The sequence below is a fragment of the Macaca mulatta genome, chromosome 7, assembly GCF_049350105.2.
Source record: "Macaca mulatta isolate MMU2019108-1 chromosome 7, T2T-MMU8v2.0, whole genome shotgun sequence".
Lineage (NCBI taxonomy): Eukaryota > Metazoa > Chordata > Mammalia > Primates > Cercopithecidae > Macaca > Macaca mulatta.
This window is the reverse complement of record NC_133412.1, coordinates 78,383,222-78,396,293: the sequence shown is the minus strand read 5'-3', so window position 1 is coordinate 78,396,293 and position 13,072 is coordinate 78,383,222. Positions and strand designations below refer to the sequence as shown.

The following is a 13,072-nucleotide window of genomic DNA, read 5'->3' as shown; positions in this document are numbered from 1 at the left end:
CACAGGACATTTTTCTTGCAACTGTTCCATTTGTGAATCTTAGAGCTCTAGGCCGTAGAGGGAGTGTAAGTAATACTATTAATGCTCCATTCATTATCTCTATAAAGCACTTTAATTTTTCACTGAGTATTTTACATGATGTATCTCGCTTGATTCTAGAAGCTGACCATTTTATAGATAAAGAAGCAGAGTTCAGACTGTTTAATTCACCTTGAGTTCCCAGTGCTCCTTCTGCTGGAAAGACCCACTGTCTCCCTTATATGAGTCATCAAAATTATTTGGTAAATAGTTAAGACAGTTAGCTGGGTGTGGTGGTATGCATCTGTAGTCCTAGCTACTCAGAATGCTGAGGTGGGAGGATCACTTGGGCCAAGGAGTTCAAGGCTGTAGTGAGCTATGATTGCACCACTGCACTCTAGCCTGGGCAACAAAGAACTTGTCTCTTAACACACACACACACACACACACACACACACACACCCCGAAAACAAAAAATAAACAGTTAAACAGAAAATTTATAAAAGTGAAAAGCCAACATACACAAACATTTGCAATTTTTATGCTTTATTTAAAATAGAAATGTAAATTATAAAAGGTGGAGTACCATTTTCCACATACTGAATTGACAAAAAAATGTAAAAACCTACTTCCCAATGTTGGAGAGGGTATGGTGAAATAAGTGCTCATACCTATGGAGGTTTCAAGTTGGTTAAATTCACTGGAAAGCAATTTTGCAAGTTGTATCAAGGGTCATAGTGACCAGCCTGGGCAATATAGCAGGACCCTGTCTCTACAAAAAAAAAAAAAAGTCATAAACACTAATACTTTCACACCCTTTGGACCAGTTCTTCTTTGGGGTATCTTAATAAAATAATCTTGGCCTGGTGTGGTGGCTCATGCCTGTAATCCCAGCACTTTAGAAGGCCAAGATAGATGGATCACCTGAGGTCAGGAGTTCAAGATCAGCCTGACCAACAAGGAGATACCGCATCTCTACTAAAAATACAAAATTAGCAGGGCGTGGTGGTGCATGCCTGTAATACCAGCTACTTGGGAGGCTGAAGCAGAAGAATCACTTGAAACCAAGAGGCAGAGGTTGCAGTGAGCCAAGATGGCGCCATTACACTCTAGCCTGGGCAACAAGAGCGAAACTCTGTCTTAAATAAATAAATAAATAAATAAATAAATAAAATAATCTTTAATGCAGAAAATGCTAGACATGTAAAGGTGTCCATTGTCACATTAATATTTTTTAAAATGGAAGCAACGTAATATCCAACTCTAAAATTAATATTTATGTGAAACATGAGCCAAGAAAATACTCATAATGTTAAGGAAATTAGCAGAACATAGAACTGTCTTTACAGATGTCATTAAAGTAAGAGCTTTAGAAAGCATACATACAGAAAAAAGAGAACAGAAGTACATCAAAGTATGATAAAGTTTCTGTTAAAGAGATCACAGGTGACTTTTAAATGTTTTCTTTTTATCATGTTTTCCAAATTTTCTGAAACATGATTAGGTAGTTTCTATAATTAAACTATAGTATGATACAAATATGGGAGTAGATGGTATTTATTAGGCATCTATTCCTTATTTGGCACTGTTCCAGATGGGCATAATCAGGGCAGGTGTGGAGACTGGGTTTCAGACCTGTGCAGGTTGCTGCAGATCTTGCCTGGGGTATTAGGTGACCATGAGAGAGTTTGACCTTATCTGTAAAGAGCTGATAAGTGGCATTTGGTTTTTACTTGACTCAGATACATCATCAGCCCAGCTGCCCTTGTTCTCCTCCTCAATAAGCTTGCTTCTGTTCCTGATACCTACTTTCTGACCACTTCCTTCTACACATCAAATAATAATGAAAACAATAATAATATTTCTTTTACATTTTTAATAGTACTTCACATTTTTCAATGCTCTCCAACACAATGTTTTACATAACTTTATAGCAACTACTACCAACAAATCCCCACTTAAATTTAATTACCACAACTCTGTGAAATAGGTGTTATTTTCTCCAGGTTTGTTTATTCTCTGTTTAGGTGCTGTGCCAGAAGCCACACAGCTGATAAGTGGTGGATCCATCTTGAATTTGACTTCTAGACACTCCCTTTCATAAGACAGTGGGAGTTTAATCATGGATAACAATTATTCTTTGGATTAGAACTTAATTGGAGGACAGATTGGCAGCTCAGCTAACCTTACTGCCATCACCATTAGACAAATAAAGATAAATCTGTACACTACCAGTTTCCTCAATATTCTCATGCATTCATTTCTTGGAATTGACAAACCATGGACCAGATGTCAAAAGATTCTGTGAGGGTCAGGCATCTTGGAGACGTTACTGAGTTTTTAGATGGGTTGACATTTTAAAATGAAGCTTTTCTGGAAAGGAGATTGGATTACAGGTGCTAAGAAACTTGCTTGCTATAGATGGCTAAGGAGGCACCTGTCTTGTGCCAACAACCAGACACCTCAAATGTGGAATTAGAGAACAGTGCAGTGAATGAAGTCATCACACTCACTTCCCACACGTTGGGCATTCTAAGGAACTTTGGATCTCTCATCTTTCATCCCAATTGTGTCGCAAATATTTCTAAACATTTGCCAGATTACCAAGAGAGCTTTAAAATTTAATTTCAAGGACTAACCAAGCACCTGATGGATTTTGTCGTATCTGAAGACCAGAGAAGGCTGTTCTTTAAAAAGAAAACATAATTTTGGCAATAGTGACACCAGTTCAGAAAGAAGTTCTTTTAGGATTTTGACTCTACTTACCTCTAGGAAATTAAAATCCAATAATAGAGAATTATAAATATCTTTGGTTCTTGGTTCCTGGAATACTTTTAATGGCCAAAGTAACCTGGGCAATTCTAAAAGTAACACAGAGCTATTCTTAAATAATATAATCATCTTAAGAAATGATAAATTCATAATTTGCTCCAACTGTGAAAAACTGTGCACATTAGGTGATCAGGAGATTTTTTAAGGTCTCTCTTACAATTTTCCATTGAAAGTAGAGATTTTTAGACATTTAAAAATCCAGCTATACACCAATTGTGAAAGATATACATAGTCAAATGGACACAGACCTTGAATGTCAAGAGTTAAGAAAAAATTATTCTAGACATTACTACCCCAAACCAACCTTGTATAATAACTAATGTAGAATTTAAAGTGAAAAGCATTAAATAGGAACATGTTATAATAATATTAATGATAAAGAGAATAATTGGCCAGGAAGGTATAACAATTCTAAGCCTGAATACATCAAACAACACAGCATCAAAATATAAAAAACAAGGCTGGGTGCAATGCCTTGTACCTATAATTTCAACACTTTGGAAGACTGAGGTGGGAGGATTGCTTGAGACCAGGAGTTCAAAACCAGCCTGGGCAACATAGTGAGACCCCATCTCTACAGAAAGGAAGGAAGGAAGGAAGGAAGGAAGGAAGGAAGGAAGGAAGGAAGGAAGAAAGAAAGAGAGAAAGAAAAAAAAGGCAGGTTTGTATAGAGAAATAAACCAAAACCACCTACAATTAATTATATTGAGATATTTTAGTATACCTGTATCAGAAACTGACAGATGAAGCATTAAGATATTTCAAGTATTCGTATGAATATAGACAATTTTAACTATACGATCAGTAAATTGATTCCCCATCCCTCTATTTGTGTGTGTATGTGTGTGTATCTGCACTCAACAAATAAAGAACACATATCCTTTTCAGGCACACATGGAATATTTGTAAAAATTGTTAAATACTACTTCATAAAGAAAATCTCAAAAAATACCAAATAATCAATATGATTTAGATAAAATCAGAAATCAATATTAAAAGCAGAACTCAAGACTGAAAATATAAGCAAAGGTACCTCAGTGTTGTGTGGGAAACAAACAAAAAAAAATTAAATTAAAAATATAACCAAAGGAACCCATATATTTGAAAGCTAAAATAAAAATCACAAACAAAACAAAGAAATGACTAAGGAAAAACTAACAAACAAAATAAAACCCCACCTTTCTAAATACTTAAGAATAAAACAAAATTTAAAATGGAAATTTAAAAATAATTCAAACTAAAAAACAATGAGAAGAGAGAATCGCTTGAGGCCAGGAGTTCAAGACCAGCCTGGGGAACATAATGAGACCCCTCCGTATCTGAAAGAAGGAAGGAAGGAAGGAAGGAGGGAGGGAAGGAGAGATGGGAAGGGAAAGGGAAGGGAGGGGAGGGGAGGGGAGGGGAGGGGAGGAGAGGGGAGGGGAGGCGGGGGAAGGGAAGGGAAGGGAAGGGGAGAAAGAAAGAAAGAAAGAGTTGCACTATCTCTGCTCACTGCAACCTCTGCCTCCCGGGTTCAAGCAATCCTTCCATCTTAGCCTCCCGAGTAGCTGGGACTGCAGGTGTGGGCCACTCTGTCAGGCTAATTTTTAGTAGAGATGGGGTTTACCCATGTTGTCAAGGCTCGTCTTGAACTCCTGGGCTCAAGCAATCTGCCCGCCTTGACTTCCCAAAGTGTTGGAATTACAGGTGTGAGCCACTGCACACAGTAGACATAGAAAAGCTTAATAGACCTATAACAATTAAATTGGTAAATCTTAATAAAAGTATAGCACCCTCTGCCCTCAAACACACAAATTGTCATTTCAGATTGTTTTATACACAAATTCTACCATAACTTCGAGGAACAGATTATCTTTATGTTACCATACAGAAAAAGAAAAAGGAAAGAAATAGTAACAACAAACCACAATAAATATTGGAAATAAATGTATAGGCCAATCTATTTATAAACAAAAATGTAAATAATCCTAAATAAATTTTTAGTAAGCTAAATTCACATAATAAGCAAATAAGTCTTAACCTAGGATTCTAATAATTTTTAACATTTAGAAGTCTATTCGGCCGGGCGTGGTGGCTCATGCCTGTAATCCCAGCACTCTGGGAGGTCGAGGCAGGTGGATCACCTGAGGTCGGGAGTTCGAGACCAGCCTGACCGACATGGAGAAACCCCATCTCTACTAAAAATACAAAAAGTAGCCAGGTGAAGTGGTGGGCACCTGTAATCCCAGCTACTCGGGAGGCTGAGGCAGGAGAATTGCTTGAACCCAGGAGGCGGAGGTTGCGGTGAGCCGAGATCGTACCATTGCATTCCAGCTTTCGCAACAAGTGAGAAACTCTGTCTTAAAAAAAGAAAAAAAGAAAAAAGAAAAAAAGAAAAAGTAAAAGAAAAAAAAGAAATCTATTCATGTAAATTAGCTTGACTTTAATAGAGTAAAAGAAAAAATAAAAGCACTGAATAAATCTAGAAAGCATTTGCTAAGATTCAATATTGATTTAAGATAAAAACTTTAGCCAATCTGGAATGAAAGGAAATTGCCTGTCCTTAACAAAAGATATCTATTCACAGTTAGTATCACACTTAACATTGGAATATGAGAAACATTCTCTTTGAAGTCAGCAATGTGACTGTAATCAACATGCTACTGGATGTGCCCATGAAGATACCAAGTTTTCATTTCAGATAATGTGCTTTTACTAGAAAATGTAAGAAAATCTACAGATAAATGCTATAAGGTAATAAGATTTTTTTTGACAATATCAGTGTTCAAAAATCAATAGCACAATTGAGAAAATCAATGACACTGAAATTAAGTCTTCTAGTTAGACAGATCAAGACAAAAATAGAAACTTCAAATGACTTAAAATCAGGAGTGAAAGAGGAAACATTACTACCAATCTTACAAAGTAAAGGAGAATATGAATAACATTATAGGAGAATATGAATATGAATAATCGAACACTGACAGATAACCTATACAATTGGCAGATTCCTATATAACACAAAAATTACTGAAATGGACTCAAGAAGATATAGAAAATCTGAACAGATCATAACAAGTAAAGAGATTGAATAAGTAATCAAAAAACTTCCCACAAAGAAAAGCACAGGGCCAGATAGTTTCGCTGTTGCATTGTACCAAACATTTCAAAAAGAATTAACACCAATCTTTCATGAACTCTTCCAAAAAATAAAACAGTAGGAAACATTTCCAAACTCTTTCTCTGAGTTGAGTATTACCCTGATATCAAAACCAGACAAAGATATCACAAGAGGAAAATACTACAGAGCAACAGCCTTTATGAATATAAATGCAAAAGTCCTTACTGAAATACTAGAAAACTAAATCCAGAAATATATCAAAAGGATTATGCATCATGATCAAAAGCGATTTATCCCAGGAATGAAAGGTTGTTTTAAAATCTAGAAATCAATCAAAATAACACTCCATATTAATAGAATAAATGACAAAATCCAGACAATCAACTCAATCCAGACAAGAAAACAGCTTTTGACAAAATCTAACACCTTTTTGTGATAAAACACTCAATAGGCGTTAAGTGGTGACTCACACCTCTAATCCTAGCAATTTGGGAGGGTGAGGTGGGAGTATTGTTTGAGCCCAGGAGTTAAAGACCAGCCTGGGCAACATGACAAGATCCCGCCTCTATAAAAAATTTAAAAAATTAGCCATGTGTGGTGGTACATGCCTGTGGTTCCAGCTACTCTGGAAGCTGAGGCAGGAGGATTTTTTGAGCCCAGGAGGTCCAGGCTGCACTCCAACCTGGGTAACAGAGCCAGACCTTGTCTCAAAAAAAAATGAAAACAAACAAATAAACAAAACCAAACAAAAAAACAAAAAAACAAAAAAAACCCCTCAACACTCTAGGAATAGAAAGGTACTTCCTCAACCTGATAAAAGGCATCTACAAAAAATCCATAACTAACAACATATTTCAAATGGTGAAAGGCAAAGTTTCCCCTTAGATCAGGAACAAGAAAAGAATGTACATTCTCATCACCTCTATTCAATATTGTTTCGGAGGTTCTATCCAGGGTTGTTAGCCAAGGAAAATAAATAAAAGGATTTTGAAAGGAAGAAGTAAAACTTCTCTGTTTGCAGATGACATGGTTTTGTACATGGAAAATACTAAGGAATCCACAAAAGAAACTATTAGAGCTAATAAATTCAGCAAGTTTGCAGGACATATAAAATATATAAATCAGTTTTACTTCTATATACTAGCAATGGATAATCTGAAAGTGAAATCAAGAAAACAATTCCATTTGTAATAGCATCAAAAAGAATAAAATACTTAGGAATAAATTTAATGAAAGCAGTGCATGCAAGACTTGTACATTGAAAACTATAAAGCATTGCTGAAATAAATTCTTTTTTCATTAGTGTCTCAGCAAAAGATCTAAATAAATGGGAAAGGTATCCCATGTTCATGTATTGGCAAACTTATTGTTAAGATGACAATACTCCCTAGATTGACATATAGAGTGGATACAATCCTAAATCCCAACACAATATCAAAATTCCAGCTGCTTCTTGTTTTATTGTTGCACAAATTGACATGCTGGTCATAAAATTCATATAGAAATCCAAGGGACCCAGAGTAGCCAACACACTGTCTAAAATTAAAAATAAAGTTGAAGGACTCACACTTCATAATTTCAAAACTTAATGCAAAACTAGAGTAATCGAGACTGTGTGGTACTGGCAGGAGGGCAAACATATAGATCAACAGAATAAAATTGAGAGTCCTGAGATAAACTCATACATCTATAGTAATTGATTTTCAACAAAGGTACCAATTCAATCTGGTGGGAGAAGAAGAGTCTCTTCAATAAATAGTGCTGGACAACTGGATATTCATATGCAAAAGAATAAACTTGGACCCGTAGTTCACACATATACACAAATTTACTCAAAATGGATTGAAGACCTAAATATAAGAGCTAAAATCGCAGAACTCTTAGAATAAAACATAGGTATAAGTCCTTGTAAACTTGGGTTATGCAATGGTTTCTTAAATGTAACTTTTAAAGCTCAAGCAACCAAAGAAAATATTGAAATTAATAAAAATTAAAAACTTTTGTGTTTTGAGGACTCTACCAAGGAAAATGAAAAGATAACTTACAGAATGGGAAAAAGTATTTGAAAATCATATATCTGATGAGGGTCTAGGTCTAGGATCAAGGACTAACAAAGAACTCTTACAACTCAATTATACAAAGACAATCCAATTAAAATGGGCAAAGGATTTGAATATACAGTTCTCCAAATAAGATACACAAATGGCCAACAAGCACATGAAAAGATGGGCAACATCACTGTTCATTAGGGAATGCAAATCAAATCTACAATGAGATAAACCCACTAGAATGGCTATAATTTTTTAAAAAGGACAATAACAAGTGTGGGTGAAGTTGTGGAGAAACTGGAACCCTCAGATATTGCTGGTGAGAATGTAAAATGGTGTAGCCACTTTGGAAATGTTAACTCGAGTTGCCATATGACCCAATTATTCCACCCTTAGGTACACACCCAAGATAACTGAAAACATATATTATACAAAAATTTCTAAACAAATGTTCATAGCAACATTATTTATAATAGCCCAAAGTGGAAACAATTCAAATGTCCATCAGCTAATACATGGACAAGCAAATATTTATCCTGATAATGAAATATTACTCAGCCATGAGAAGGAATGAAGTTCTGATACATGCTGCAACATGGATGAACCCTGAAAGTACTATACTAAGAGAAAGAAGCCAGATGCAAAAGGCTGCATACTGTATGGTTTCATTTATGTGAAACTATTTATCAGAATAGTCAAATCTATAGGAAGAAGATAAGTGGTTTTCAGGGAGTAAGATGAAGGGGACATGGGGAATGACAGCTCGGGGTTACAGGATTTCTTTTCAGGATGACAAAAATGTACTGGAATTAGTAGTGGTGGTTGGCCAACCTTGTGAATATATTAAAAACCACTAAATTGTATACTTTAAAAGGGTGAATTTTATACCATGTTAATTATTTCTCAATTTGAAAAAATTAATAACATTCCTGAGAAACACCTAATTAAAAAGATAACTTAATAAATGAACTTACAATATCAAGAAAAAAGCCAAGGGTAGTGGCTCACGCCTGTAATCCCAGCTCTTTGGGAGGCCGAGGCAGGAGGATTGTTTGAGCCCAGGAGTTTATGATTAGCCTGGGCAACATGGTGGGACCCCGTTTCTATGAAAAAAAAAAAAAAAAACGGAAAAAAAATGAACAAACAGAAAGAAATTAGCCAGGCATGGTGGTGAATGCCTTTGGTTCCAGCTAGTTGGGAGGCTGAGGTGGCACCATTGCACTCCAGCCTGTATGACAGAGTAAGACCCTGTCAAAAATTAAGAAGGAAGGAAGGAAGGAAGGAAGGAAGGAAGGAAGGAAGGAAGGAAGGAAGGAGAAAATAACTCTTAGGTAACTAGGAATAAATCTAACAATGATTTGCTACAGATTGAGGAGATTCTAAAATTTTATTGAAGGCCATAAAAGAACTTCTAAATAAATGGAGAGGCATTGCATATTTGTGGATGATGGCAATGACATTACAATGTTAACAATAATTCATTTTATGTCTTGTTAGACACAAAAAGCACAAATAAAAATACAAATTTAATTAACATTAAACTTAAAAATTTAAGCAGAGGCAAAAGATATAAATTAAGTAAAATCAAGTTTAGGATGGGAAAAGATATTTACAAGTGTATGATCAACAAGGAATTAATATCTAGAATACCTAAAGCATTTATATAAATCAATAAGAAGAAGACAAAAATATTGAAAATTGAAAGGTTATGACCAAGAAATCCACAGAAAAGAACACTCAAGTGGCCGATAAACTAGTGATTGAAGCACAGTCTGACTAATCGTGAGGACAATGCAAGTTATTATTATTTTTTTAACCTTTCTTTCATAGGTTATTGGGGTACAGGTGGTGTTTGGTTACACAAGTAAGTTCTTTAGTGGTGATTTGTGAGATTTTGGTGCACCCACCACCCAATCAGTATACATTGCGTGCTGTATTTTTTTTTTTTTTTTTTTTTGAGACAGAGTTTTACTCTCATTGCCCAGGCTGGAGTGGAATGGCTCGTTCTCGGCTCACCGCAATCTCTGCCTCCCTGGTTCAAGCGATTCTCCTGCCTCAGCCTCCCGAGTAGCTGGGATTACAGGCATGTTCCACCACGCCTAGCTAATTTTGTATTTTTAGCAGAGATGGGGTTTCTTCATGTTGGTCAGGCTGGTCTTGAACTCCCGACCTCAGGGGATCTGCCTGCCTCAGCCTCCCAAAGTGTTGGGATTACAGGCATGAGCCACCACACCCAGCCCCCTATTTGTAATCTTTTATCCCTTGCCCCCTCCCACCCTTACCCTGCAAGTCACCTTAGTCATTGTATCATTCTTACACCTTTGCATCCTCGTAGCTTAGCTCCCACATATCAGTGAGAATATACGATGTTTGGTTTTCCATTCCTGAGTTATTTCACTTAGAATAACAGTTTCCAATCTCATCCAGGTCGCTGAAATGCTGTTAATTCATTCCTTTTATGGCTGAGTAGTATTTCATTATCCACTTGTTGATTGATGGGCATTTGGGTTGGTTCCATGATTTTGCAATTGTGAACTGTGCTGCTATAAACATGTGTGTGCAAGTATCTTTTTTGTATAATGACTTCTTTTCCTCTGGGTAGATTCTCAGTAGTGTGATTGCTGGATCAAATGGTAGTTCTACTTATAGTTCTTTAAAGAATCTCCACACGATTTCCATAGTGACTATACTAATTTACATTCCCACCAGCAGTGTAGAAGTGTTCCCTGATCACCACATCCACGCCAACATCTTCTGTTTTTTTTATTTTTTAACTACGGCCATTCTGAGCAATGCAAATTATAACAAGCAATCACACTCATCAAGTTGGGAAAATTAACAGGACTAATAATTCGCCAAATGTTGAATTTTCACCAATTGTTGGTGAAAACGTGAGGAAACAGGAATTCGTAGACATCTCTGTTGGAAGTATAAATTGCTGCCATCACTTTGGAGAATAATTTGGCAATATCTAATAAATTTCAAGGTGTGCATACCCTTCAAACAACCCAACAACTCTTTTTCTAGATACATGCCCTAAAGAAGTTTTCAGCCATGGTCACCAGGAATAATTTGCCATGAACAAGAATGTTCACTGCAACACTACTTGGAAATAGTAAGACATAGAAACAGCTCAAATATCCACTGATAAGAAAATGGATAAATAAATTATGGTTTATCTATGTAATAAAACACTATAATTCAGTGAAAAAATACATTGATCAATTAACTTGCAGCTCTACATGTATCCAGTTGGACATCTAGAAACATGTTCAGTGAGAAAAGAAAAGTTATAAAAAGATTCACAAACTATCATATGACTATACAAAAGTAAAGCAAAGTAAAGTATGATACTGATACAGATCATTATAGGTAAATACAGATGAAGTAAATTTGTTGTTATTTTTGTTTGGCTTTTTGTTGTTGTTGTTGTTGTTGTTGTTGTTGTTGTTTTGAGGCAGTCTCTCTGTCATCCAGAAGGGAGTGCAATGACTCAATCATGGCTCATTGCAGCCTTGACCTCCCAGGATCAAGTGATCCCCCACCTCAATTTTTTGATTTTTTTGTAGAGACGAGGTCTCGCTATGTTGTCCTGTCTGGTCTGGAACTGCTGGGCTCAAGCAATCCCCCTGCCTCAGCCTCCCAAAGTCCTAGGATTACAGACATGAACCACTTCACCTAGCCTGAAATAAATGTTCAATAACATGGGTTGAAGGATATGTATCAACTTCAGGAAAGTAATCACCTCTGGCAGGGAAGGGAAGAAATGGGATGGTGACAACTGTATTTGTATTGTTTTATTTTTTAATATTTATTTATTTAGAGATGTAGTTTCACTCTGTCACTCAGGCTGGAGTGCAGTGGCACGATCTCAGCCCACTGCAACCTCCGTCTCCCAGGTTCAAGTGATTCTCCTGCTTCAGCCTCTTGAGTAGCTGGGATTACAGGCATGCACCACAACACCTGGCTAATTTTTGTAGTTTTAGTAGAGACAGGGTTTCTTCATGTTAGCCAGGCTAGTCTCGAATTTTTGACCTCAAGTGATCCGCCCACCTCAGCCTCCTAAAGTGCTGGGATTACAGGTGTGAACTACTGTGCCTGGCCTGACAACTGTATTTGTATTGTTTTATCTTTTGCTAAAAAGCATCTGAAGCAAATACATTAATAGTTGTTAAAACTGAGACGTAGATATGTGGCTCTCTTTTGATATTTTCTGTATTTTATATATCTTTGAAATATTTAATAATTTATTCTAAAATGTAAATACAATCTTTGTTTTGTTTGACAGTAGAAATTGATGTTTGATACTGGGGAGTCCTTTAACCTCTCTCGCATAGGTTCTCCTTACTCAAAGGGGAACAGTGACCCTTCTTTTTCTATCTGATGGGATTTTGGTGAGAATCAAATACACTGATACACAAGAGAGCACTTTGCAAACTATAAATTCTTCTTAATGCGTGATACTTTTGTTATCACGTAAAATGAAATGGCAAAAAATAATAATAATAATGAGCTAAGAACAGATCAATCTGAGATTTACAACTACAGCTCACACTAATTTTGAATTAGGTTATAGATAAAGAAAAGGTACTCAATTTCCCCTTCATATTTCCCCAGGGTGTTCTAAACCATGCAGATAAAGGCCACTTGCCCAGGAAGGGGAAGCAAGAAGGTCCTGGTTTCACCGTGAACACAAATGACTGTTTTGGCAGTCTACCTTACTATCCACCAGACTAGTCTTTCAGAGAAAATGCCAGAGGCAGCAACTGAAAGCAGCTTGTAGGAGTCATCAGTTAGTCACCGAAGCAAATCATTTGAGATAAGATAAAGGCGAGCTCTTGACATTCCTGGGACAAGAAGACCTGCCCTGCGAGACTGTGAGCGGCTCAGCTTCTCCTACCCTGGGGAAGGTAATTGATGAGTTAATTAACATGCGCAGCAGATGCATCACTGTCAATAGAAGATGAACTGCTTCTGGTCCTCACTATCATTACTAAGATGATCTCAGCCTTTCAACTTGGTTGGGAGAAACCAATTTCCTGGGAGAAATCTCAATAAAATTGTTTTCCTATCA

General features: G+C 36.5%; 1 protein-coding gene across 4 annotated transcripts in view; it reads left to right on the top strand.

The window, feature by feature from the left end:
* The window catches only part of LOC106999277 (uncharacterized), a 43,711-nt gene that overhangs the window by 3,774 nt on the left and 26,865 nt on the right, over positions 1–13,072 (top strand). The window contains exon 3 of one of the 4 annotated variants that reach the window (XR_013395954.1): positions 12,616–12,908. The exons of 2 other annotated variants lie outside the window; for them this stretch is intronic. The gene's annotated coding sequence lies outside the window, so the exon portion shown is untranslated. Of the gene's footprint in view, positions 1–12,615 lie in introns of all 4 variants that reach the window. One more of the 4 variants, XR_003731430.2, reaches the window with a different exon arrangement.